General features: G+C 38.1%; 1 protein-coding gene across 15 annotated transcripts in view; it reads left to right on the top strand.

Moving 5' to 3' along the window:
* PAM (peptidylglycine alpha-amidating monooxygenase) overlaps positions 1 to 24,078 on the top strand; it is a 279,664-nt gene that overhangs the window by 38,493 nt on the left and 217,093 nt on the right. For 13 of the 15 annotated variants that reach the window (XM_073802354.1, XM_033853062.2, XM_033853063.2 and 10 more), the window contains exon 2: positions 2,401 to 2,508. The exons of the other annotated variants lie outside the window; for them this stretch is intronic. The gene's annotated coding sequence lies outside the window, so the exon portion shown is untranslated. The remainder of the gene's footprint in view (positions 1 to 2,400; positions 2,509 to 24,078) is intronic. 15 annotated transcript variants of the gene reach the window in all.

The following is a 24,078-nucleotide window of genomic DNA, read 5'->3' on the forward strand; positions in this document are numbered from 1 at the left end:
ACTGGTTTTTCGAGATGCAAAAGAAATATATTATTGGAATTTTTTAAATGGTTAAACTTGTATCATAGATGTCCTTTCTTTAAATTTAGGCACTAAAAATTCTCACACATCAAAGTAGCTTGTGATTCTCATTTGTGGCTAGAGAGTTAACCATCTTTCAATAATGCTTTCAAGTTAGCTTTTCTTCTTTTTTTCTTAACCCAGCATGGGTTCATGAATAAAACTAAACACTGTGATAGATATAGTGTATTATTGCTCTTGCCTATGGCTCTTGCTAATAAAAATTCAAATTCTGGTTAGTTTGCTGGAATCAAATCAAGGTAGTATATGGCATGCTATTCTCCTGTTATGAGGCCCTCTCGTAGAAAATAGATGGGAGGGAAAGAAAGCATGGGGTGGAGGGAAAGGACAAAGCAATTCAGGGTTAAATATATTTTGGCTTTTCTGCCTATGTCGTGGTAAGTCTGTAAGCTGTACAAGAGTTTTTACTTCTTATTGCCTTGGAATCCTATTATAATAAAATTCCTATTCCTTAGGACTAAGCTCCAAAAAATTCCTATTCTTTAGTCAAAGTATATGAATATGTTGTTGTGTGGGTGAGGTAACAATAACAACAGTGGCACTAACTTAATTTGCTAGTGTAGGTATGTGTTTTTTAATTAATTAATTAATTATTATTATTATTATTTGGCTGCATTGGGTCTTCATTGCTGCGCGCAGACTTTCTCTAGTTGTGACGAGCGGGGGCTACTCTTTGTTGTGGTGCGCGGGCTTCTCATTGCGGTGGCTTCTCGTTGCAGAGCACAGGCTCTAGGCGCGCAGCCTCCAGTTGTTGCAGCACGCGGGCTCAGTAGTTGTGGCTCGTGGGCTCTAGAGAGCAGGCTCAGTAGTTGTGGCACACGGGCTTAGTTGCTCCACAGCATGTGGGATCTTCCCGGACCAGGGATCAAACCCATGTCCCCTGCATTGGCAGGTGGATTCTTAACCAGTGTGTCACCAGGGAAGTCCCTATGTGTGTGTTTCTAAATACAGCTAGATGAGACGCCTGTCAGCTGAAAAATAGGATAGGTGATGAATAATAGGTAGGTGATTGCTAAAATAATTTGGAATTCTGACATTGCTAAAATTGTCAGCTTGCTTATAAGATGACCAAATCACTAAATCAAATAGGGTTTGGCATTTTAACGAATAAGATGTTTTCCACCAACATCAATACAGGAAAGAATTGTGCCTGGATGCTTTCCTTCCGAATGAGACGTGAGAATTTAGAAACCAAAGAACATGCCGGAGCTAGAGTGATGACGGTACAAGATATTCCATCCTGGAGCCAGGCCCCATTGGGAGGACCCTTAAAGTGCAGTTGGGGGAATGCAAATAAGGAGCGTGTTTAGCAAAATTACACATGTATATGACAGTAGGTAGGAATATGGTCTTAGGAGTTAGAGACACCCAAATTTGGTTCTCAGTTTTAACTATTGGAAGGCTGGTCACTTTGGGCAAATAAGTTATTCTCTCTGAGCCTCAAATTTCTTAACTATAAAATAGGGATAGTGATGGTATCTAATTCACATTATTATTCTGAGAAATAATTACCAAAATTAAAAAATTTTAAAACCTATAGTGAACAAGAACTGCCAATTCCAAAGCCTTGGAAATCTGTTACATTTATATATTTTGCAAGTAATGAGACACATTGTTACACAGGCCATAGCTGGCCTCAGAATCCTGCTCAACTCAGAACAGCAGGAAGCTCCTACTATTTTGTAGAAGTTGGCACTCAACATAAAACGTCTTTGTTTTCCCTGAGCGAATCCAATGCTACCTGTCTTCCTTCTTTTTTTCTATTTTGCTGACAGTCTCCCTAATGCAAATATCAATTTACTTATTTGGAAAAGTGGGAATGGAGAGATTGGTTATCCATAATCATAATGTTCAGGCACTGTGGTGGGTGCTTTGCAGAAAATTGTGTTAAGTTACTCCCACATTTATATTTCCAGCTCTGTACCCCAAGCTCCGTTCATGAATTACCTTATTACTTGACTCCAGTTAACTGTCTAGTAGGTGTCTACCCTTACTGCTCACTGTTCACTGTCCTTCAGTTACACTGGGCTTCCTCATGTTCCTTGAACATCCTGAGCTCATTTCTGTCTTGGGACCTTTGTTCTTGCTGATCGCTATGCCTGGAAGGCTCTATCCTTTTATTTTGTGCATCTTACTCCTTCTCCTTGTTCAAATGCCATTTCTACTGAGACTGAGGTTTCTCTCTGACAACTCTGTCATTCTTCCATCTAGTCAGTTTTTTATCTTGTCATCCTATGATGTGTTTCTTCAGAGCCTTTTCCCATACGTATAAAATTACGTTATTCATTTAATTGTTTATTATTTTATCTCCCAACCCAGAATGCAAGCTCCTTGAGATCAGTGGCCTTGTATGGTTTACTCAACACTGTATTCCTGATACCTCAAACTGTGCCTGGCTCACAGGAGTGCTCTGAACAACCTTCAGAGGTATGATTATTCTTTCCTTAGTTTTATAGTTGAGAGAAGTGATGATCAGGGAGTTTAAGTAGCTTGCCCAAGATCACAGGGATTAGAGGTGGCAGAGCTGGGATTTAGACTCAATGCTGTGCTCTAATAACCTATGCCACGATGCCTTCCCTTCCTCAGTTGAAGGTCAGGAACGTCAGTGGGAGGCAGGGGGCTGTGTTGGTTCTTGGAGCTTCCTTTGAGTCCCAGGGCCAGCGGTTAATGTTTCTACAGCATTGTCAGACAAGAGCTGGTCCTGAGCACCTTATACTCTAGTATCCTTGGCTTATCTTCTCTTCCCTTTTCCTTTTTGACTCAGTGCCCAAGACACGCATGATTAATATTTTACAAGAATGCATTCAATCCTTTACTGCTTGGGAAAAACAGTGAAACACGAGATTTTAAAGAAGTTCCCGAAGGGCTAGAATCCATGAGTTTGAACCCATATGGAATCTTCCACCTGGCCAGGGTTCTTCCTTTTTATATACATGCTGTTTTTTGAGCATTTTTTACTTGGCAGTGGTTGCAGCTATAACTTTCTTTTTGTGAGTTTGTGCTAACAACACAGATAATGCTTTGGTCGTACTTGGCCCCTATTGACTAAAATAGTTCCACCTCTGTGCCTTTCTGCCCCATCACCCAACCCCCTTGCAAGATGCGGTGGTGAAGCTGGGCTATTTATATCGTTTTAACCAGATATACTATAGAATAAAACAGGCAGTTTTCAAATGTATATCATTAAAATGTATAAATGTGTTTCAGCTTTTTGGGGAAAGAAAAAAAAGAAAATTTATACCAGGACAGCTGATTAAAATGGGATAATCCACTGCATTTAATAAGTCACACCTAGCAGATTATAGAGGGAAGAGTTATTGGTGCTCTTTATTCTAGGACATTTGGTGTGCGTTGCTGCATTCGACCTTTTAGAAGCTGTTGACATCATTTGGGAACTGCCAGTAAACCTGCCTTAATCTGTTAAACAGGAGGAATCTTAGCATTGTGGAACTGACTGGTTGATTAATTTAAATCCAAACACACACAGTCCTGCCTGGATGCCCTTTGTGAGACCCTCACACAAAAGGATTTCATTCAGAGGCATTATAACCCACATCCTGCTGTCAGACCCTTTCAGCTCAGTTGGTCTTCTTAGGCCGCAGGCATCATCTTTAACCCCTCTTATGCTTCCTTTTTTTTCATGAAAACAATATCTGTGTTTGGATTCATACAAATGCTCTACATTTTCAGCAAAGTTCTTAATTTGTATCCCAGGGAAAAGGTATTTTAAAGTTCCACTAATTGAGAGACTAAAATGGGAACTTATCTTAAACTGGCTTCTTTAGAGAAACTACATTAGAACTTAATCCAGTGCTTCCTTTGGGAATTATAATCAAAATTAGAATCATGAAATGTTGAAGTAAATTCTTGGTATTAGAGTAAGCCATCATCTGTAATTCCTTTGACTTTTAGATTCAAAACATTGAAGGTTTTATAATCATTGTTTACTTTTGGGAAAACATCAAAGTTAATTGACTCATGGGTGAGTTCAGTGGTAGTATAAAGATCCTGAATGTTTAAATGAAAGCAAAGTTTAAATTCTTTAAGGATAAAACTTTGAATAATTTCAGTCTATTACAGGGACTAAGAAAAGTACCCATACATTGGGCACTCTGATGGGCTTGGTTGCAGAAGAGGGCAGATATTTGTGTGGGAGAAACAAAAGCATTGCCTTAGAATGCTTTCCTAGCACATAGAATGTTAGACTGGAAAAGATCAACACCCTCATTTTGAACAACAAAAAAACTAAGGTCCCCACTTAATTATTCAAGCTCTTACTTACTTGGCCAATTTCTGTTTCCTCATCACCCAATTATAGACTGTACTGGAATACAAATGAAGCCTTTCAAAGAAGGTGGTATAATTTGATTCTCTGTGGTTTTGTTCATTATTATTACTTGTAATAACTTTTTAATTGAGAGCTTTTGATGTGCCAGTACTTTATGCATTATCTTTATGCATTATCTTTTATAAAGATAATGCATAAAGTACCTCTGAAGGTTGTTCAGAACTAGTGTTCTTCTCTTTTTGAAAATGAAGATCTGATGTTTAGAAAAGTCAGGGATTTGCCCAGCATAGCTGAATCGTGAGGTAAGATACTTTTTTTTTTTTTTTCCTTTGAGAAGGTAGACTTGTAGCTAGATATAGGGAGGAGAAACGGGTAGTAAGAAATGTTTCTCCCAAGCCTCAGGAGTTGCCTTGAGAATATTATGGTGATGTGAATGACTCTGCCATGGGTCACTGGTAAGGAAGAAAAATTAAGGCCATTCTGGCCTTAATTCTTCAGAAACAGTGGATTTGTTGTGAGGGGATATGAAAGCACCTCCTTTCTGGCCGTCATCAGAAGCAGTAGATGTCCAGGTGAGGAGCCTGTTGGGGAACCAGAGGACCTAGAAGATATGTGGTTCAAGAGAAATCATTGCATCATTTTGAGACTCTGTTTTTTATTTTCATTTCTAAAGGTGAAATTCCAATTTCTACCTTACCCTACCGCACTAGGTTGTTTCAGAGATTAAGTAAAATAATTTATTCTTTGGAAAATCAAAAAATCACTTTGGAAAATTAGGACACAATACATTTGTTTATTTATTCAATAAATATTTATCAAGTGAATGCCAAAGGCAAATCATAGGTGCTATATTGAGAATAGGAGGCAAATATAGACTTTGTCTCTACTTTTCAGAAGATTGAAGGGAGAGGGAAATAAGACGCAAGATAATAACTAGGTAGTAGAATGTTTTAAATGCAGTTAGCCAGGTGGAGAATACTGTGGAATTTCTGGGGTGGAACCAGTCCCTGATGGAGGAGGTAGATCTTGAAGGATGGTAGGATTTGGGCTGCCAGGGAGGAGACACAGGAGGAGTGTATGTGCGGGGTGGAATGAGGAGGTAGGTGTGGGATTCCAGGAAGAAGAGACAGTAAGAGCAAAGGCTTAGAGGAGGGGAGGTATGGGGACATATTAGTGTATCAGATTGTCTAATTGTCTGTAGCTGAAGGTGCCTGGAGGTAAGGTTGGCAAAGATGTGTTCACATGGAATCTGTGAACTCTGCACTTTATTCAGTGGTGCACAGGAGGAGCTTTTTAGGATTTTGAGTTTTGTGGTAATCTGGTCAAGGCCATGATTTATGAAGACTCATTAAGGACAAAGTGATACGAAGAATGATTAAAGAGGTGGGACAATGAAGTCAGGAAGACCATGGACCAGAGCGTTATGAGATGACTGATAGAGAAGATCTAAGCTAGAGGGGCAACTGTGGGGCTGGAGCAAGGAGAAGATACATCTGTGAAATTTGGCCACTGAGTGGGTTTGGCCAGTGATGAAGAGTTAGAACCCTTTTGCCGTTGGAAGTTAGTGTGATACTTTTTCATTAAATCAGTATGAATTTGTTTTATTTAACAAATTTAAGCTCATATGCTAATAATAAAATCCCATATACACTGTCATTTTTCAGTCCTTATACTATCTTTAATTGGAATTAGGAAAAGTGTTGTATTAAGACCAGAGGAGCCAAGAATGTTGCTTCTCTGGGCTGAGAGGAAGTTCAGCGTAAATCATGAGGCAAAGCTGGGTTAGAATTGAGGGTGTTTTGAAATCCCCACCCCTTCCTGAAATAGCTGGAATACTTCTCCCACTCAGTAGCTTGTAAAATTACCCACCACTATAAAACCTGACAACACCATATCCTGGTGCCTTTCTCACCTTCTGCGATGGCCCACACTCTGTCTGTGGAGTATGTTTCTCTAAATAAATCCACTTCTTACCTAAAAAAAAAAATAGAACGGAGGGTTTTTTGCCTTATCAGAAAGGTGGTTTCCAGGAGGGGGCACTGTAGCTGACTAGTCAAGGCTTTAGAAATTCTGGCCAAATATCCCCTCAGAAGTGGTGATTTAACTTACATTTGCTTTTGAATTGGCACTTGCCAACATGAATTTAGTTGAAGAAATAAGTTAAGCTCAGAGTCTCATTGAACCCTAAACTTCAATTTAATGATTAAGGTGGTTTGTAGATGAGATTTATAATACTTTCGACAGTCAAGGGGTGATTTCTTTGCTGTGTCTTTGTTTCCTGTGAAAGAGTATTTTACCTTCTAACTTTTGTTGTCTTTCAGTCTGAGATATTATAATATTGTTTGGATGTCTGTGGAGCCTTAAGATCCATTGGGAAATAAGAAGTGGATTTCTGACATTTAGGACAGATAAAAGGGGGTATACAGTTATCCAGAAAGAATATGTCAGAGCTTGGTGGAGCTAGTGCTGTTATGCGGTACTTTGTCCCAGCTCCCAGCTCTGTGCTGTGAGTGGCCTAATGTGGGTGTGTGCTTCACGGGCTTCTCTGTGCTATCCTTGGGAATCCAAGTAAAGGAGGTAGTTATCATTTAAGAAAGAGTTTATCATCTTCCCTAAGAAGGTGGGAATGAGATTGCATTGATCAAGAGGTTTAGTGGAGTGGCAAGAGGAAATAGAACACTCATGAGAACGTGACACATTAAGCTGTTTTTGTAGCGTAAGAAGAGAATAAAAACTAAATAAAGCCTGGATTTAGGGAATGAACGTTGGAGATACGAGGCCCCTTTTCCCTAAAGCAAGCGTCTTTTTTTTTTTTTTTTTTAGGGTAGGAGTTTATTAATTAATTAATTTATTTTTGCTGTGTTGGGTCTTCGTTTCTGTGCGAGGGCTTTCTCTAGTTGTGGCAAGCGAGGGCCACTCTTCATCGTGGAAGCAAGCATCTTTAACAGGACACAAAATCTGGCCACCTGGGGCCATTTGTCTCACGGACACTTGATTTCTATTCCTGCTGGTGGTCTTCCATATTCCCTTCAGCCTTCTGTAGTGGGCGGACATCTTTTGGTTTGGTCTTATTTTTGGATAGGCTATTTCTTTAATGATGTAGAGAATATTTAATTAAATTACATGTTTATAAGAAGAACCAGTACAATGAAAAGATCATATTGATTAACATAGACAATTTTAAAAAACAATTACAATATTAAGATCAAATTCAAGAACACTCAAAAGTAATTTTTGGTTAGCAGGCAGCCCAGTGGGTGAGTGCTGCAGCGCAGGAGCTGGTGACCTAGGGCATCCTGCTTAGCCTCAGCATTCAGCACATGAGGGACTTGGAGAGACTCTTTTCTAAACTCAACCTTTTTTTAAAAAAAACCCTAGCAGGGGGCTTCCCTGGTGGCGCAGTGGTTAAGAATCTGCCTACCAATGCAAGGGACACAGGTTTGAGCCCTGGCCCGGGAAGATCGCACATGCCATGGAGCAACTAAGCCTGTGCGCCACAACTACTGAGCCTGAGCTCTAGAGCCCGCAAGCCACAACTACTGAGCCCATGTGCCACAACTACTGAAGGCTACGCGCCTAGAGCCCGCGCTCTGCAGCAAGAGAAGCCACGACAATGAGAAGCCCGTGCACCGCAACAAAGAGTGGCCCCTGCTCACCCCAACTAGAGAAAGCCCGCACACAGCAACAAAGACCCAATGCAGCCAATAAATAAATAAAATTTATTAAAGACAAACAAACAAAAACCCTAGCAAACTAGCTTTACTGTTGTACTCTTACTTTATGACCATCCCATCGCTGGAGTAGTCAATACACCTGTTCCCTTTTGTGCGCATGCTGTCCAGATAACCTTTATTTACCTTTCCCAACCTAGTTTTGTTTAGACAGGTGGATCATCTCCCAGAAAGAGTTGTTTGAAACAACCTTGAAATAGTCTGGCTAGTATGTTAGGATCTAGTCCACTGAAGCTGTCATTGGTCTTGAGAGCAAGTAAATCAGGATTGCAAGTTCAGAACACATTTAGATGAATTTTCATATTTTGAATTACAGTAGTAATTCATTTCCATGGTGTTTAGAAAAACTTTTAAAAGTTTAAAATTATGTAATATAAAAATTGGAGGACTCTCTCAGTCTATAATTGAAACTGCCAGAAGTAACCACTCTCAGAAATTAGGTGTATATCTTTTGGGCATTTTCAAATAAACAAATGCATTTGTTTTAAAATTTGAATCATATATATAATGTGTATATATATATATATATATATATATATATATATATATATATGTAGAGGTGTGTGTGAATCATATATATAGGAGGGTTGGCCAAAAATTTTGCTCAGGTTTTTCCATGTGATCTTACAGAAAAATGTGAACAAACTTTTTGGCCAACCTAATATGTGCGTGCGTGCATGTGTGTGCGTGTGTGTGTGTGTATATATATATATATACATATATACACACACACACATGCACACACACATATATATATACACACACAAATATACACACATACATCTATATATACACATATATATGTATATACACACTATTTTCATGAATTTCATGGTAAACTTTGCATGTTTTGCTTCTCAGACTCGGTATCTCAGGAAAAACAAGTGAGAGGTTAGGAGTAATTCCATTTTGTTGGAAAGCCTTTTCACTTTACCTAAATTAAGGAAAACTGAATTACTATGTTTTTCATGAGAGCTGACCTTACTATACTATTTTCAGAATTCTCCCCAACCTCTATGGTAGCAAAAAGTCCAACTTGTCAATTAGGTTAAAATTCTCTATATTTTTCCAGACTGTAATCGGTGCTGTGGTATTCCATTTTACTATTTTTGTAAGCAGTATTATTGCCATCCATTTGTATGGTATTTACTCACAAGGGAAACATTAAAAGGCAGGCTTAGCTTCATCTGAATTGAAATAGACATAATAATAATTTCTTTGTAGTAGCTTGCAGTATACAGTACAGAATGACAACCTTCATTTTTTATTGTGTTATGAGTATCTTAAAGAGGATCTGCCAAGTTACTTGATTATTCTTGCAATTACAGTATTCTACAGTAGAAAAAATTAGACCATGGTATTGTTTAAAAAAATGTCAATCCAATATAGAGAAGAAAACAATAGTTTTTATAGTACAGATGATAAATTACATACTTATTAAAACATCTCATCTGATCAAATAAGCATGATATATCATTATAGACTCAGTTTGATGTTGAAACTTTGTTATTTTAAGCAATTACTTTAAACCTGGTATTTTTAAGAGGGGTTGTGTTCTTGTGAATGGGGGGCCAGATGCACGGGAGAACAAATAGTTCAAAGGGAAGATTTAAATTATGTATAGTTTTGGGAGTTGTTAGAAGTAGAAGTAATTTTGCCTGTGATAGAAGACTTAACCAGGAAGACGGTGGAGCAGTAAGATGGTAGATTTCTTCTGATTTTATCTGGGTGTCATAATTGGGCATTTGGCTTGGGGGTGTTTTCTGGATAAGTGATGTATTGGCGGGGATTTATTGGAGCTCGGAGATAAATGGAACGGGCAGATGCCGTCTCCTGGAGAAGTAAACGCAGAGCATCAGTTTTCATTGTTATCAGTACTCTGACCTCCGAAGGCACAGATGTGAGCTTTCTTTTCAAAGGGAATCAAGTATTCACCCTCAAGGAAAAGGATGTTTGTAATGTAATAATATAAATGCTTGTTAAGTGAGAAAACCATCTATGAATACTTATACTGTTGCTACCTGGGTGCATTATTTATTGACCTGTGACTTCGTCAGAGCTTCAGCTGTGAGAAGAATATTGCTAATGGAATCATGTAATGACAGTTGTCATTAAAAGTCACATTGAGGTGAAGAGATTCAGAATTCATTGAGTCCCCTTGCTCTGTGTCACACTCGCTGCTTCTGTGACAACCTTCATTTCCTACTTAGTAAATCCAAGCCTGGTCGCTGGAGCCCCAGGAAGTTGTTAAAGCAATTAAAGGCTTCTGTCTCCCAGCACATTGCTTGGTTACCATAGTATCCTCTGCCTCCAAGTCTCTCCTGATGATGTCAGTATGCATACAGGGGTTGTTCAGAGCCTCTACGTGGGGATGATTCACCCCGCAATAAAGCCCCTCACCCGTTGCTCGGTTTCCAGTTCTATTTCAGACATCCCTAGAAATGGAAGGTAAGTGCCTTGTTTTGCATATCGGAGAATTACCAAATGCCTCTATTTTTCTCTTTCAGGTGAATGAATGGTTTCTTGCTTTCTACGATATACTACTGACTGAAAACATAGTATATGTTTCAGCCAATTACCTAGAACAGACTTTTAGTTTGTACTTAAAGTGCGTGTATGTGTTTGTGTGCGTCTGTATGCGCACATACATGGCGTGGGCTTATATAAATAACTGTGGGTGTACAATGTAATGCTGGCTACTCTCCCTGGTAAGCAGCAATAGCAAACACAGTAGAGCTTTTTATTTCAAATGATTTGAAATATACAAATTCCTTAAAATATTTTGACAGGTGTCACAGCACAAATGCAGTTTTCTGAGTGTGAATTATGTATTTTTTATTGATACTTTGTATATTTTATCCAGTTTTAAACAGTATTAACATTTGAAAGGTCTAAGAGGCTATGGGAAGATATTTTTAGAAAGAAGGGCCAAGTTACATTGAGAATTTGCATGTTAGGGAAATTAAAACTTAAATTGTTAAAACAAAGATTTAGTTACAGGGGGATATATGAAGTTTAAAGTATATTGATAACCATCATTTCATACTAATTTCATACTTTTAATGCTTTTCAGAAATCTCCCAATTTGATAATAAAAACAGTGCTTCTATTATTGTGACAAATGAAATCAGCGCTTCATAAAAGTTCTGCTTTAACACATACTCATGCTCCTTAAGGATAAGCCAGCTGTGTTCAGCTTTATGAAAAGAATATTGTAGACATTTACAGCATTCAAATAGAAGAGCCATGAATGAATATTTCCCTTGAAAAGTTAGTTTTCTGTTTCAAGTTTTCTACCACAATGTGCCCTATCAATAAACACTAAGTGATGAGACACACAGGTTTCTCTCTACTGCCTATGTCTGACTCTCTCCGTTCCGAGAGTTCTGTCCATATGACAGTGTTAGTTGTGCATTTATTTCCTCTTCCTTATTCCCGAGGGACTATTTCAGTATACTCTGTGAAGAATGTAATACTGTGTTTAAATGAATGTGGTAGGTAAAGGCAGTTTCTAAATAATTAATGGATAGCTTTGCAGGAGAATGAAGAAGAGGGGAGTAGGTAGGATGGGGACTCTCCCATTTCTTTATGTAGCTGAACCTTTATTATATGTAGGAGGTAGACAGATGGCTCTTTTGAGAGGTCAGTAAATGGTCTAGACTGTCCATTTCTAGAGAGACTGATTAAAACTGGCATTTTCTTTCTTGTATTTTTGGAGTCTTCTGGAATATACCCTGCTCTCTACCTTTACTTTGTTTTTGTGCAATATTATGTTAGTGGACTGATAATGTTCTTCATTCACCTTTCTTTAAAGAATCAGTGAAAAACATAGTTGTGAGAGAGTGTAAAAAAAGGTTAAAAATTTAGTTTCACATAAAAGATATCTGTCTTATCTTGAATATCATAAATGCTTATTTATGAATGAATTCCTTTCTACCCTAAAATATGCTAAAATGCTTTGACTTTTAATTTCTTTACTGTTTTGAATACTTAATCCTGCTTATGTGTTTGAAAATTTGCTAGTTACTTCAAAAAAGTTCCTGAAAAGTAGAGAGAAATTATGATACCACCTAGTTTAGATTACGGTAGGTTAAATGTTAAAGAAATTAAGTCAATATAAACTGTTTCCATACTTTTTAAAACCTTTTTATTGAAACACTTTTCATACGTTTGTATTGGAAATAAGAGTATATTATATTCTAGGCTATGTTGCATCAGGTTTTTGCTCTTTGTTGTATTAATGTTTTGGGTAATATAATGTACTCTATTGAGTAGCTAACTCTTTGTAGTAAGAAAAATACTTATGCAGTTTTGAATTCTTAAGATATCCATGTATATCTCCTCCTGCTGACTTAACCAATACAAGTAGCAGTTTATACAGAGTGTACTGTAAAGATTACAGTTTCCTTCATGCTTCAGGCAGGAAGTGGTTCCAAGCAGTTTTAGGCAGGGTGATTTTAAAAATTGCTTTAGGAGAGTTTTCATTCTATTTTTATGTGCTAATAAGGAATGTTTTAAGTTTTATGCATACTTAAACTTGCTCCTGCTGAAATATGGAAATGCCAGGTCTGTAGACTTCACCAGTGTGAGACAATGAAACATGGCAGAAAAAGGATCATTTTGGCTTTTACTAGAAAGACAAATAAAACCAGTATCCAGAAGAATGAGAGGAAGCTGTAATAGAGAACATGGACCTGGAAATGAACATTTTGTCCAGCGAGAGGAAAGAAGCTCAAGCTGTGAGGGCTTGGTTAAATGCTTAGCCCAGTTGTCTGTGTTTGTTTAATGGCAGAGCCAGGGCTGGGACCTAGATGCCTACAGTTGAACAGGCCGGTTTTCATTTATGTGACCCCACATGCCCCAGTTAGAGTAGAGCACTTTTTCCTAGTCAGCTTTTACTTTCTCCCAAAAAAGGAGTGATGAAACAGTATAAAAACTAGGAAGGTATTATTTTTCTTTTGTTGCAGTAACAAATTACTGCAAACTTGGTGAATAAAATTTGTTATCTTAGAGCTCTATTGGTTAGAAGGCTGACACAGGTCTCAATGGACTAGAAAATCAAGGTGTCAGGGCTGTATCCCCTTCTGGAGGCTCTAGGGGAGAATCCATTTGTTTGTCTTTTCCAGCTTCTAGGGGTCACCTGCATTCCTTGGCTCATGGCCACCCTCCTTTACCTTAACAGCTAGCAAGTACAGACCGAATCCTTATGAGGCCATCTCTCTGGTTCTTCAAGGCTGGGAAGCAACCTTCATTTTAAGGCAGTGGTCCCCAACGTTTTTTGTACCAGGGACTGGTTTCATGGAAGACAATTTTTCCATGATCAGAGAGCAGGGGGGATGGTTTCAGGATGATTCAAGCTCATTACATTTATTGTGCACTTTATTTCTATCATTATTACATTGTAATATATAATGAAATAATTATACAACTCACCATAATGCAGAATCGGTGGGAGCCCTGAGCTTGTTTTCACCTACCACTCACTGATAGGGTTTTGATATGAGTCTGCAAGCAATTGATTTGTTATGCCCTCTGTGTAGTCAAACCTCTCTGCTAATGATAATCTGTATTTGCAGCTGCTCCCCAGCGCTAGCATCACCTCCTCAGCTCCACCTCAGATCATCAGGCATTAGATTCTCATAAGGAGCGCGCAACCTAGATCCCTCACATGCGCAGTTCACAGTAGGGTTCGCGCTCCTATGAGAATCTAATGCACCGCTGATCTGACAGGAGGCGGAACTCAGGTGGTAATGCGAGCGATGGGGAGCGGCTGTAAATACAGATGAAGCTTTGCTCGCTCACCTGCAGCTCACCTCCTGCTCTGCGGCCTGGGTCCTAACAGGCCATGGACTGGTACTGTTACCGGTACAGGGAGCAGGGGGATTTGGGGACCCCTGTTTTAAGGGGCTCATGTGATTAGATGTGGCCCACTGGATAACCTAGGATAATCAGCCCATTTTAGGACAAGATCCTTATCCTTAATCACATCTGCAAAATCCTCTCTGTCATATAGGGTAACATATTCACAGGGTGGGGGGTTAGGATGTGGACATCTTTGGGGACCATAATTCTGCCCCCCTCAGAGACTTCAAAATATATGGCTGATTCTATCAATATTAAATTCACAAGTCAGATATTTTTACTGATAACTATAACTTAAACTTGTGATTGCCAACAGAGACCACAAAATCTTGACCTAATTCAGTGGATGCAGTCATGCCTAAGGATATTAAAATGCCTCAAGATAATTAATGAGGGAAAATCATATTAGAAAGAAATGTTTCACCAACTCAAATGTTCAGAACTCTGAGGTAAAGATGTGAGTCTTAGAAAGTGACACTATTCTCAGCTTAATATTTTTAGTGAAAGGCTCACATCAGATGAAGTTAATTAAACAAAACTGATTTGGGATTGTGAAAATTCCATTAGCTAACTCCTATGTGGATGAGCCTGCGTTTCTTTAGAAGCCGAAGGGTAATAGCAAGGCCACTAGAGACCAAAATGTGAGATCTGGTAACCCTGAGTTTTGAATAACACTGTCGTTCATTGATCTGGCATTAAGCCATATGAGTCACAGGACTTAGCAAATGAGCCTGGCAGGTATGCCTTGCAGGGTTTCCTAGGAAAGGCACAATCTATTACCACAATCAATAATGCTAGACTTGAGACCAACAGCTGCAAAAATAGTTTCTCTTATTGTTTACATCCTGTATTTATCTTCAGTTTAAGCCAGTTCATAGCACATGTATCCATCTGTACTAAGCATAAGGTAATTTATACCTAGTAGTAGTTTTTAAACCTTGTTTGCTAAACACTAGTGGTAAAAGATGCAGAGGAGAAAGTGCTCAGGCATATTACTTTGGGACAGGAAGCCTAAAATTACATTTTGCTGTGGTTCTCTCAAGGAAAGGAGATGGAAAGAAAACCGACTGTTTTCCTGCAAGTATTCCTTTTTAGTTTTGGAATAATTTTCTGGAGGAAGACTAAACAGTACCTTAAGACCCTTATTTGGAAGAAAAGGGCTTGTGGAACACCATACATTTCTTTGCAAGAGGTAATTATTTTGACATTGATTCTCTTTGGTCGTAGAGAGTAAAACAACCTTAGGATTCTATATAAAAGTGAAATCTGTGCTTCCCTGGTGGTGCAGTGGTTGAGAGTCCACCTGCCGATGCAGGGGACACGGGTTCGTGTCCCGTCTGGGAAGATCCCACGTGCCACGGAGCGGCTGGGCCCGTGAGCCATGGCCACTGAGCCTGCGCGTCCGGAGCCTGTGCTCCGTAATGGGAGAGGCCGCAACAGTGAGAGGCCCGTGTACCGCAAAAAAAAAAGTGAAATCTGAATTTATGCTGTCATGGGATTTATTTGTCAATTAAAATATCATTAAAGGAAAACTTATTTGACAATGAACTTAAAAATTAAAATCAGTGAGTTATACAATTTGATAAATGATATAAATAAATAAAAGGCAAAATATAAATAAATAAAACGCAAACACCTTTAAACATTTTTTTAAATGTATACGGAATATTCAATTTAATACTGAATTTTCCCAGCTATGGTAAATTAGAGAGAATAGAGATGAAATCTCTCTGTTTTGTTAAAGAAAAAAAAAACAAAAAACCACAGAGCAGCTGCCTTCTCTGTGATAAAAGAGACTGTTTAATCTTTAAATCATTTTGAACTGGCTCAGTTGCTTTACTGATCCTTTAACTTTGTTAAAATTATCTTTAAAGTTTATCTTTGAAACAAATCAGAGATAAAGGAACTAATGGAGATGAGAGTTTTGAGGTTCTGAATTGTATTTGGTCAGTGGGTGGTGGATAAGATGGAAGGAGACTTCAGAATCAGAAACTTGAAAGATTGTCATGATTTCTCATTGCCTGTTTTGAAAACTAGCTCAGGGTTTTATGTCTAGGGGGATTTTCCCAGTAACAGGAGTAAAGGCAATCAGCCTTTACTAGATCCAGTGATGGATCTAGGAAGTTATCCTAAGTCTTTCCTGCTCCAAAGGCTTTGCAGATCACAGTAGCATAAACTCTACTCATTTTTCTCACTGACGTTGCGTTCACTTGCTTTTCTTTACTTTTTTTATTGCTTTAGTTTGACTTCCATCTTTGGGTCATACTTGCAAAAAGGAAAGCAATTATTGGAATTATTTACAAAGAAAATTCTGTTATTTTAATTTGTGGAATGCCCCTATTTCTGCCAATTTCTGCTATGGACATGAGGTTCTATAACCAGACCAATGTTTTCATTAACTCCTCTAGGATAGTCAGCTTTGGAGTGAGGATTAATGGAAATAAAGGGTATCGGTTTTGCACATAAAATCTGTGGGCTGGGGCAAGTAGAAAGAAGAAAGTTTGAGCAGCAGTACCTGAAAGGGCACAAAGACAAGGGGACTGATGCTTGCCGTCTTCTTCGTGGTGGTGGAGCGTGGGAGTGGGATATGTTGCTGTGGCCACTGCAGCATAGGACTAGTCAGGAGGTGGGGAGGTTTAGTAAGAACTGTGCCCCATGCCTGGTGCTTACTGTCTGTCCTAGAGGGCTTTGCAAAAGGTAAGCCTGTGTTGGGGGCAGGGGGTTGGTTCCTGGGTTTTAGCCACAGCCATGCTGAGAGATAGATGCCTTTTCTCCATGAAGGGTGCAGAAGAGGGGAGGCAATGGGAGACCGTCAGGCAGCCTTCAGGATTCATAAGTATGAGAATGAGCTCACCAGCGCAAAGAATTTTATAAATTCAAACCTTCCAATCACAAATACATATCACTAATTTAGAGGAATATGACTTACCAGTTGGAATATTAGAGTATGACAGGAGGCAGGTGGCATTGTTTTCCTTATAGGCAAAGGTCAGTCTTGTCCTCTTCGATCAAAATGCAATCTCAGTAATTACTATTGAATGCCCTCACGTGCATGATGGTGCACTAAGCACAATGCAGAATTAATCAAAGGACAACGTGACCTCAAATTTCAAGGAGTTTCAGCTAAAACAGAATAACATATATTAAGAATGACTTCCTTATTACTTAATAATTATTATTGTTTTATTTTCATGGTAATTTTTGCCAAGTGGCAAATTCCAGTTTGCCTAGTTGGGATTTGATAAATTCATTTTATTTGCATTTTACTAAAAAGTAAATTTTTTCTAAAATTGTATATGAACTGATATCTTTACTTGATGGCGGTCCTATTGTTATCTTGCTAAGCTTTTTATCCCCCCACCTCTCTTAGTCCCATTTGCCTGACTTTAAAACACATATCTTTTTCTTGTGTTATATCATAGAATGTCTTTTTCTCTTTTTCATATACACCCACACATGCAGCTCACACACACTCACACACACAGAATTACTTTACAGTGAACGAGTCATGTCCTAGTCCTTCTCTTTACTCTTGTTTCCATATTCCTTTAGCCTGTCTATAAAATTTATTTTAAGCAACCCAAATCTTGATTCTTGAGCCCCTACTGAGTATGAAGGATTGTGCTACACAGTGAGGGCTCTGCCCCTCATTTTCTTCCACTGCAGTCCTTTGTTTGTACAGTTACCAGTATTTCCTTCTGACGGGTAGGAGGTTGGTAAAATTAAAGGATAGAGTGGGCAGAGGGAAGGGACATGGTTGGTTATGGAGAGAAGACACTGAAGTTAGAATCTGTAAGCCAGGAAAAGGAGAACTGAAACAGAGCACTGAGATTATGTTGGGAACGTGGAGTCTTGTTAGGTTAACAGGACCAAGTAAAGAAGCAGCATCAATAGAATTATTTTGTGTTTTATCAGACGTTTTATGGTGAGCAAAATAGATTGCCATATATACACATAGAAACTTCTGCACTGAGTTACCAGTCTAACCTTTTCAACTACTTAAAATCTAAGTTTATAAACCTCAGAACTTTACATTTCTTTGACATCACTGCAATTATTTCACTATCCTGCCAATTCTCTGGTCATCATTTCTCGACCTAGGGGACCAAGTTTTTGAAATAAGTCCCTACATTCTATTTAGAAACAACCTGTGCTTTCTAAATAAATCTTAAAGAGGAAGATGTTCTTATGCCAAGAATCAAATATATTGAACTTGATAATTATCTAGAATTACCTTCTAGCATTTTAGCTCTGTGATGATTTTTCCAGTTAGGTTGAACTGTTGTTGAAAGACTGATTGTGCAGAAACAATAGTTTGAAGTTTGTCCAGACTTAGTAAAATGTTGAAAATTTGAAGAATAACTGATTTTTCTAGTCAGTGTATTTTTCATTGTAACAACCCCTGTATTGATTTGGTTTTCAATCTATGGTCTTTTGTGTTATATAGATATTTCACTAGTTAGTTATCTGCCTGAAGTTTCAATATTTGGGGTTTTTGGGGGTTTTTTTCATCTTTACAGTAATGACAAAGAAATGTAGGGTTTAATGGTTTATAAACTTGGGATTTGCCAAAAAGAAAAAGATCATTCTTGATGAAAGCTTTCACTGAGTTACAAAGAAATTTATGCTTTGCCTCCCTGGCAGCCAGTAATTATCAGATTGCAGTTACTTTTCAGAGGTGTTTACCCTGAGTTGAAGGTTCCTCCTATTGATGATCTGAATCAGGAATTAACTCTCATGGTGATCCAGTAGTTCACCTGTGTAAACTTGCTGTGTTACTGCTGGACACAGAATTTTTTTGCCCCCAAAGTAATATTGGGCTCAGAGAATTAAAGCACTCTCTGCCTCCAGGAACTTACATTACAGTCGGAGGGAAGAGAACACAAGGAATATGATGGCAGACTGATACAAATACCCCTGTCTTTTGTCCCCCTTACAGCAAAACTGCTCGTGTGAAGTGCATGCATGTTCTCTGCAGTTCATTTCCTCTTAATCTCTCTGAATCCACTCCTTTTAGAACCCAACTCTCCACCGAAACGGCTTCAGTCAGGATCACGAGTGGCTTTCAGGTCAAAACCAGGGTCAGTTCTCAGTCCTCCCTGACTGGGCTTGTAGTTATTATTTGAAGCAGGTGGTCTTTCTCTACTCCTTCAAGCACTGCATCTTCTGGTTTTGCTTCAACTTAGTTTGCTATTCTTCCCAGTCTGCCGGTTCTCCATCATCTTCCTGACTCTAAAAGTTGGCATATTCTAAGATGAAGTCCCTGGTCCTGTTTTCTTCTCTGCTGAAACTCACTCTCTTTGTGAGAGTTTGCAACTCATGCAGTTTCTTTCTTGGTTTTAAGTTCTATAATACACTGACAGTTTCCAAATTTACATTTCTCATCTGAACCTCTCTCTTGGACTCTAGACAACATATTTCCCCTTGGGATATCTAATAGGTATCTTAAATATAATGTGTCCCAAACTCCTGATGATTCCCTTGTGTCAAATCTAGTCTTTCCTATATCAGTTATCCCACAGATAATCAATGTTAACATTTTGGGATATGCCTTTCCAGACTCATGTGGGTATGTATGTTTATTTCTAACTGCCACTCATGAGATAATATTGTGTGCTCTGTTTTCTTTCTCTAAATCTACCTCACCCCCTTTACTATGAACATGTTTTATACACCCTTGTATATTCTTTGGAAACTGAGCTTTTAGTAGCTACTTGGTTGTACCATCATTTACTAACTGACCTTTTTTGTGAACATTGCATTGCCTTCCATGACTTACTATTAAAGTGTAAACTATGACTAGTATCCCCATTTCATTTCGTATCCTTGTTACAAAAAAGAAAGAAAAAATCACTTCATGATTCTAGTTCTGCACTATTCCAACATGGTACTTACAAACCACAAGTAGCTGTTGAGCACTTAAACGTGGCCAGTCCAAACTAAGATGGGCCATAAAAAGTAAAATACAGATTTCAAAGACTTAGTTTGAAAAAAAATCTTATTAATAATTTTTTGTATTGATTAGTTGTTGAAATACTTTCTTTTATTGGACTAAATAAGATATATTTAAACAATTGACTTCATCTTTGTCTTTTTACTTTTTTAAATGTGACTATCAGCAACTTAAAAATTATATGTGTGGCTCACATATTTCTATAGGATGATGCTTTTTTTTTAACTTCTTTATTGGACTATAATTGCTTTACAATGGTGTGTTAGTTTCTGCTGTATAACAAACTGAGTCAGCTATACGTGTATATATATATATCCCCATATCCCCTCCCCCTTGTGTCTCCCTCCCACCCTCCCTATCCCACCCCTCTAGATGGTCACAAAGCATGAAGCTGATTTCCCTGTGCTGTGAGGTTGCTCCCCACTAGCTATCTATTTTACATTTGGTAGATGTATATATGTTCATGCCAATCTCTCACTTTGTCCCAGCTTACCCTTCCCTCTCCCCGTGTCCTCAAGTCCATTGTCTACGCCTGCATCTTTATTCCTGTCCTGCCCCTAGGTTCTTCAGAACCACTTTTTTTTTTTTTTTTGATTCCATATATATGTGTTAGCATACAGTATTTGTTTTCTCTTTCTGACTTACTTCACTCTGTATGACAGACTCTAGGTCCATCCACCTCACTACAAATAACTCCATTTCGTTTCTTTTTTGGCTGAGTAATAATTCCATTGTATATATGTGCTACATCTTCTTTATCCATTCATCTGTTGATGGACACTTAGGTTGCTTCCATGTCCTGGCTATTGTAAAGAGTGCTGCAATGAACATTGTGGTACATGACTCTTTGAATTACGGTTTTCTCAGGGTATATGCCCAGTAGTGGGATTGCTGGGTCATGTGGTAGTTCTATTTTTAGTTTTATAAGGAACCTCCATACTATTCTCCATAGTGGCTATATCAATTTACATTCCCACCAGCAGTGCAAGAGGTTCCGTTTTCTCCACGCCCTCTCCAGCACTTATTGTTTGTAGATTTTTTTGATGATGGGCATTTGGACCGGTATGAGGTGATACCTCATTGTGGTTTTGCTTTGCATTTCTCTAATGATAGTGATGTTGAGCATCCTTTCATGTGTTTGTTGGCAGTCTGTATATATTCTTTGGAGAAATGTCTATTTAGATCTTCTGCCCATTTTTGGATTGGGTTGTTTGTTTTTTTGATATTGAGCTGCATGAGCTGCTTGTATATTTTGGAGATTAATCCTTTGTCAGTTGCTTTATTTGCAAATATTTTCTCCCATTCTGAGGGTTGTCTTTTGGTCTTGTTTATGGTTTCCTTTGCTGTGCAAAAGCTTTGAAGTTTCATTAGGTCCCATTTGTTTATTTTTATTTCCCATTCTCTAGGAGGTGGATCAAAAGGATCTTGCTGTGATTTATGTCATAGAGTGTTCTGCCTATGTTTTCCTCTAAGAGTTTGATAGTGTCTGGCTTTACATTTAGGTCTTTAATCCACTTAGAGTGTATTTTTGTGTATGGTGTTAGGAAGTGTTCTAATTTCAGTCTTTTATATGTAGCTGTCCAACTTTCCCAGCACCACTTATTGAAGAGGCTGTCTTTTCTCCATTGTATGTGCTTGCCCCCTTTATCAAAGACAAGTTAACCATATGTGTGTGCGTTTATCTCTGGGCTTTCTATCCTGTTCCATTGATCTATATTTCTGTTTTAGTGCCACTACCATACTGTCTTGATTACTGTAGCTTTGTAGTATAGTCTGAAGTCAGGGAGCCTGATTCTTCCAGCTCCGTTTTTCTTTCTCAAGATTGCTTTGGCTATTCGGGGTCTTGTGTTTCCAAACAAATTGTGAAATTTTTTGTTCTAGTTCTGTGAAAAATGCCATTGGTAGTTTGATAGGGACTGCATTGAACCTGTAGATTGCTTTGGGTAGTATAGTCATTTTCACAATGGGGATTCTTCCAATGCAAGATTATGGTATCACTCTCCATCTGTTTGTATCATCTTTAATTTCTTTCATCAGTGTCTTATAGTTTTCTGCATACAGGTCTTTTGTCTCCTTAGGTAGGTTTATTCCTAGGTATTTTATTCTTTTTGTTGCAGTGGTAAATGAGAGTGTTTCCTTAATTTCTCTTTCAGAGTTTTCATCATTAGTGTGTAGGAATGCAAGAGGTTTCTGTGCATTAATTTTGTATCCTGCTACTTTACCAAATTCATTGATTAGCTCTAGTAGTTTTCTGGTGGCATCTTTAGGATTCTGTATGTATCATGTCATCTGCAAACAGTGACAGTTTTACTTCTTCTTTTCTGATTTGGATTCCTTTTATTTCTCTTTCTTCTCTTATTGCTGTGACTAAAACTTCCAAAACTGTGTTGAATAATAGTGGTGAGAGTGGGCAACCTTGTCTTGTTCCTGATCTTAGTGGAAATGGTTTCAGTTTTTCACCATTGAGAATAATGTTGGCTGTGGGTTTGTCATAATATGGCCCTTATTATGTTGAGGAAAGTTCCCTCTATGCCTACTTTCTAGAGGGTTTTTATCATAAACGGGTGTTGAATTTTGTTGAAAGCTTTTTCTGCATCTATTGAGACGATCATATGGTTTTCGTTCTTCAGTTTGTTAATATGGTGTATCACGTTGATTGATATGTGTATATTGAAGAATCCTTGCATTGCTGGGATAAACCCCACTTCATTATAGTGTATGATCCATTTAATGAGCTGTTTGATTCTGTTTGCTAGTATTTTGTTGAGGATTTTTGCATCTATGTTCATCAGTGATATTGGCCTGTAGTTTTCTTTTTTTGTGACATCTTTGTCTGGTTTTGGTATCATGGTGATGGTGGCCTCGTAGAATGAGTTTGGGAGTGTTCCTCTCTCTGCTATATTCTGGAAGAGTTTGAGAAGGATAGGTGTCAGCTCTTCTCTAAATGTTTGAAAGAATTTGTCTGTGAAGCCATCTGGTTCTGGGCCTTTGTTGGAAGATTTTTAATCGCAGTCTCAATTTCAGTGCTTGTGATTGGTCTGTTTATATTTTTTATTTCTTCGTGGTTCAGTCTCAGAAAGTTTTGCTTTTGTAAGAATTTGTCTATTTCTTCCAGGTTTTCCATTTTATTGGAATACAGTTGCTTGTAGTAATCTCTCATGATCCTTTGTATTTTGATCAGTTGTTATTTCTCCTTTTTCATTTCTAATTCTGTTGATTTGAGTCTTTCCCGTTTTTTCTTGATGAGTCTGGCTAATGGTTTATCAATTTTATCTTCTCACAGAACCAGCTTGTAGTTTTATTGATCTTTGCTATTGTTTCCTTCATTTCTTTTTCAAGTACTTCTGATATTATCTTTATGACTTCTTTCCTTTTGCTAACTTTGGGGGTTTTTTATTCTTCTTTCTCTAAATGTTTTAGGTGTAAGTTTAGGTTGTTTATTTGAGATTTTTCTGGTTTCTTGAGGTAGGATTGTACTGCTATAAACTTCCCTCTTAGAACTGCTTTTGTTGCATCCCATAGGTTTTGTGTCGTCGTGTTTTCATTGTCATTTGTGTCTAGGTAGTTTTTTGATTTCCTCTTTGATTTCTTCAGTGATCTCTTGGTTATTTAGTAGTGCATTGTTTAGCCTCCTTGTGTCTGTATATTTTACAGTTTTTTTCCCATAATTGATATCTAGTCTTATAGCATTGTGGTCAGAAAAGTTACTTGATACCATTGCAATTTTCTTAAATTTACCGAGGCTTGATTTGTGACCCTAGATATGATCTATCCTGGAGAATGTTCATTGAGCACTTGAGAAGAGAGTGTATTCTGTTGTTTTTGGATAGAATGTCCTATAAATATCAATTAAGTCCATCTTTTTAATGTGTCATTTAAAGCTTGTGTTTCCTTATTTATTTTCATTTTTTTTCCAAAAAACTTTGTTTTTTTATTAAACCTTGTAGTACAAACCACCCTTTCTTCTGACCATGGGATCCCATCACTGTCATCCTGGAGGGAAGTGCGGCGTTTCGCTGTGGAAGGCCGACTCCAGTCGCATCCTCCTATTTTCATTTTGGATGATCTGTTCATTGGTGAAAGTGGGGTGTTAAAGCCCCCTACTATTCTGTGTTACTGTCGATTTCCCCTTTATGGTTGTTAGCATTTGCTTTATGTATTGA

This window comes from Tursiops truncatus, chromosome 3 (genome assembly GCF_011762595.2).
Source record: "Tursiops truncatus isolate mTurTru1 chromosome 3, mTurTru1.mat.Y, whole genome shotgun sequence".
Taxonomy (NCBI): domain Eukaryota; kingdom Metazoa; phylum Chordata; class Mammalia; order Artiodactyla; family Delphinidae; genus Tursiops; species Tursiops truncatus.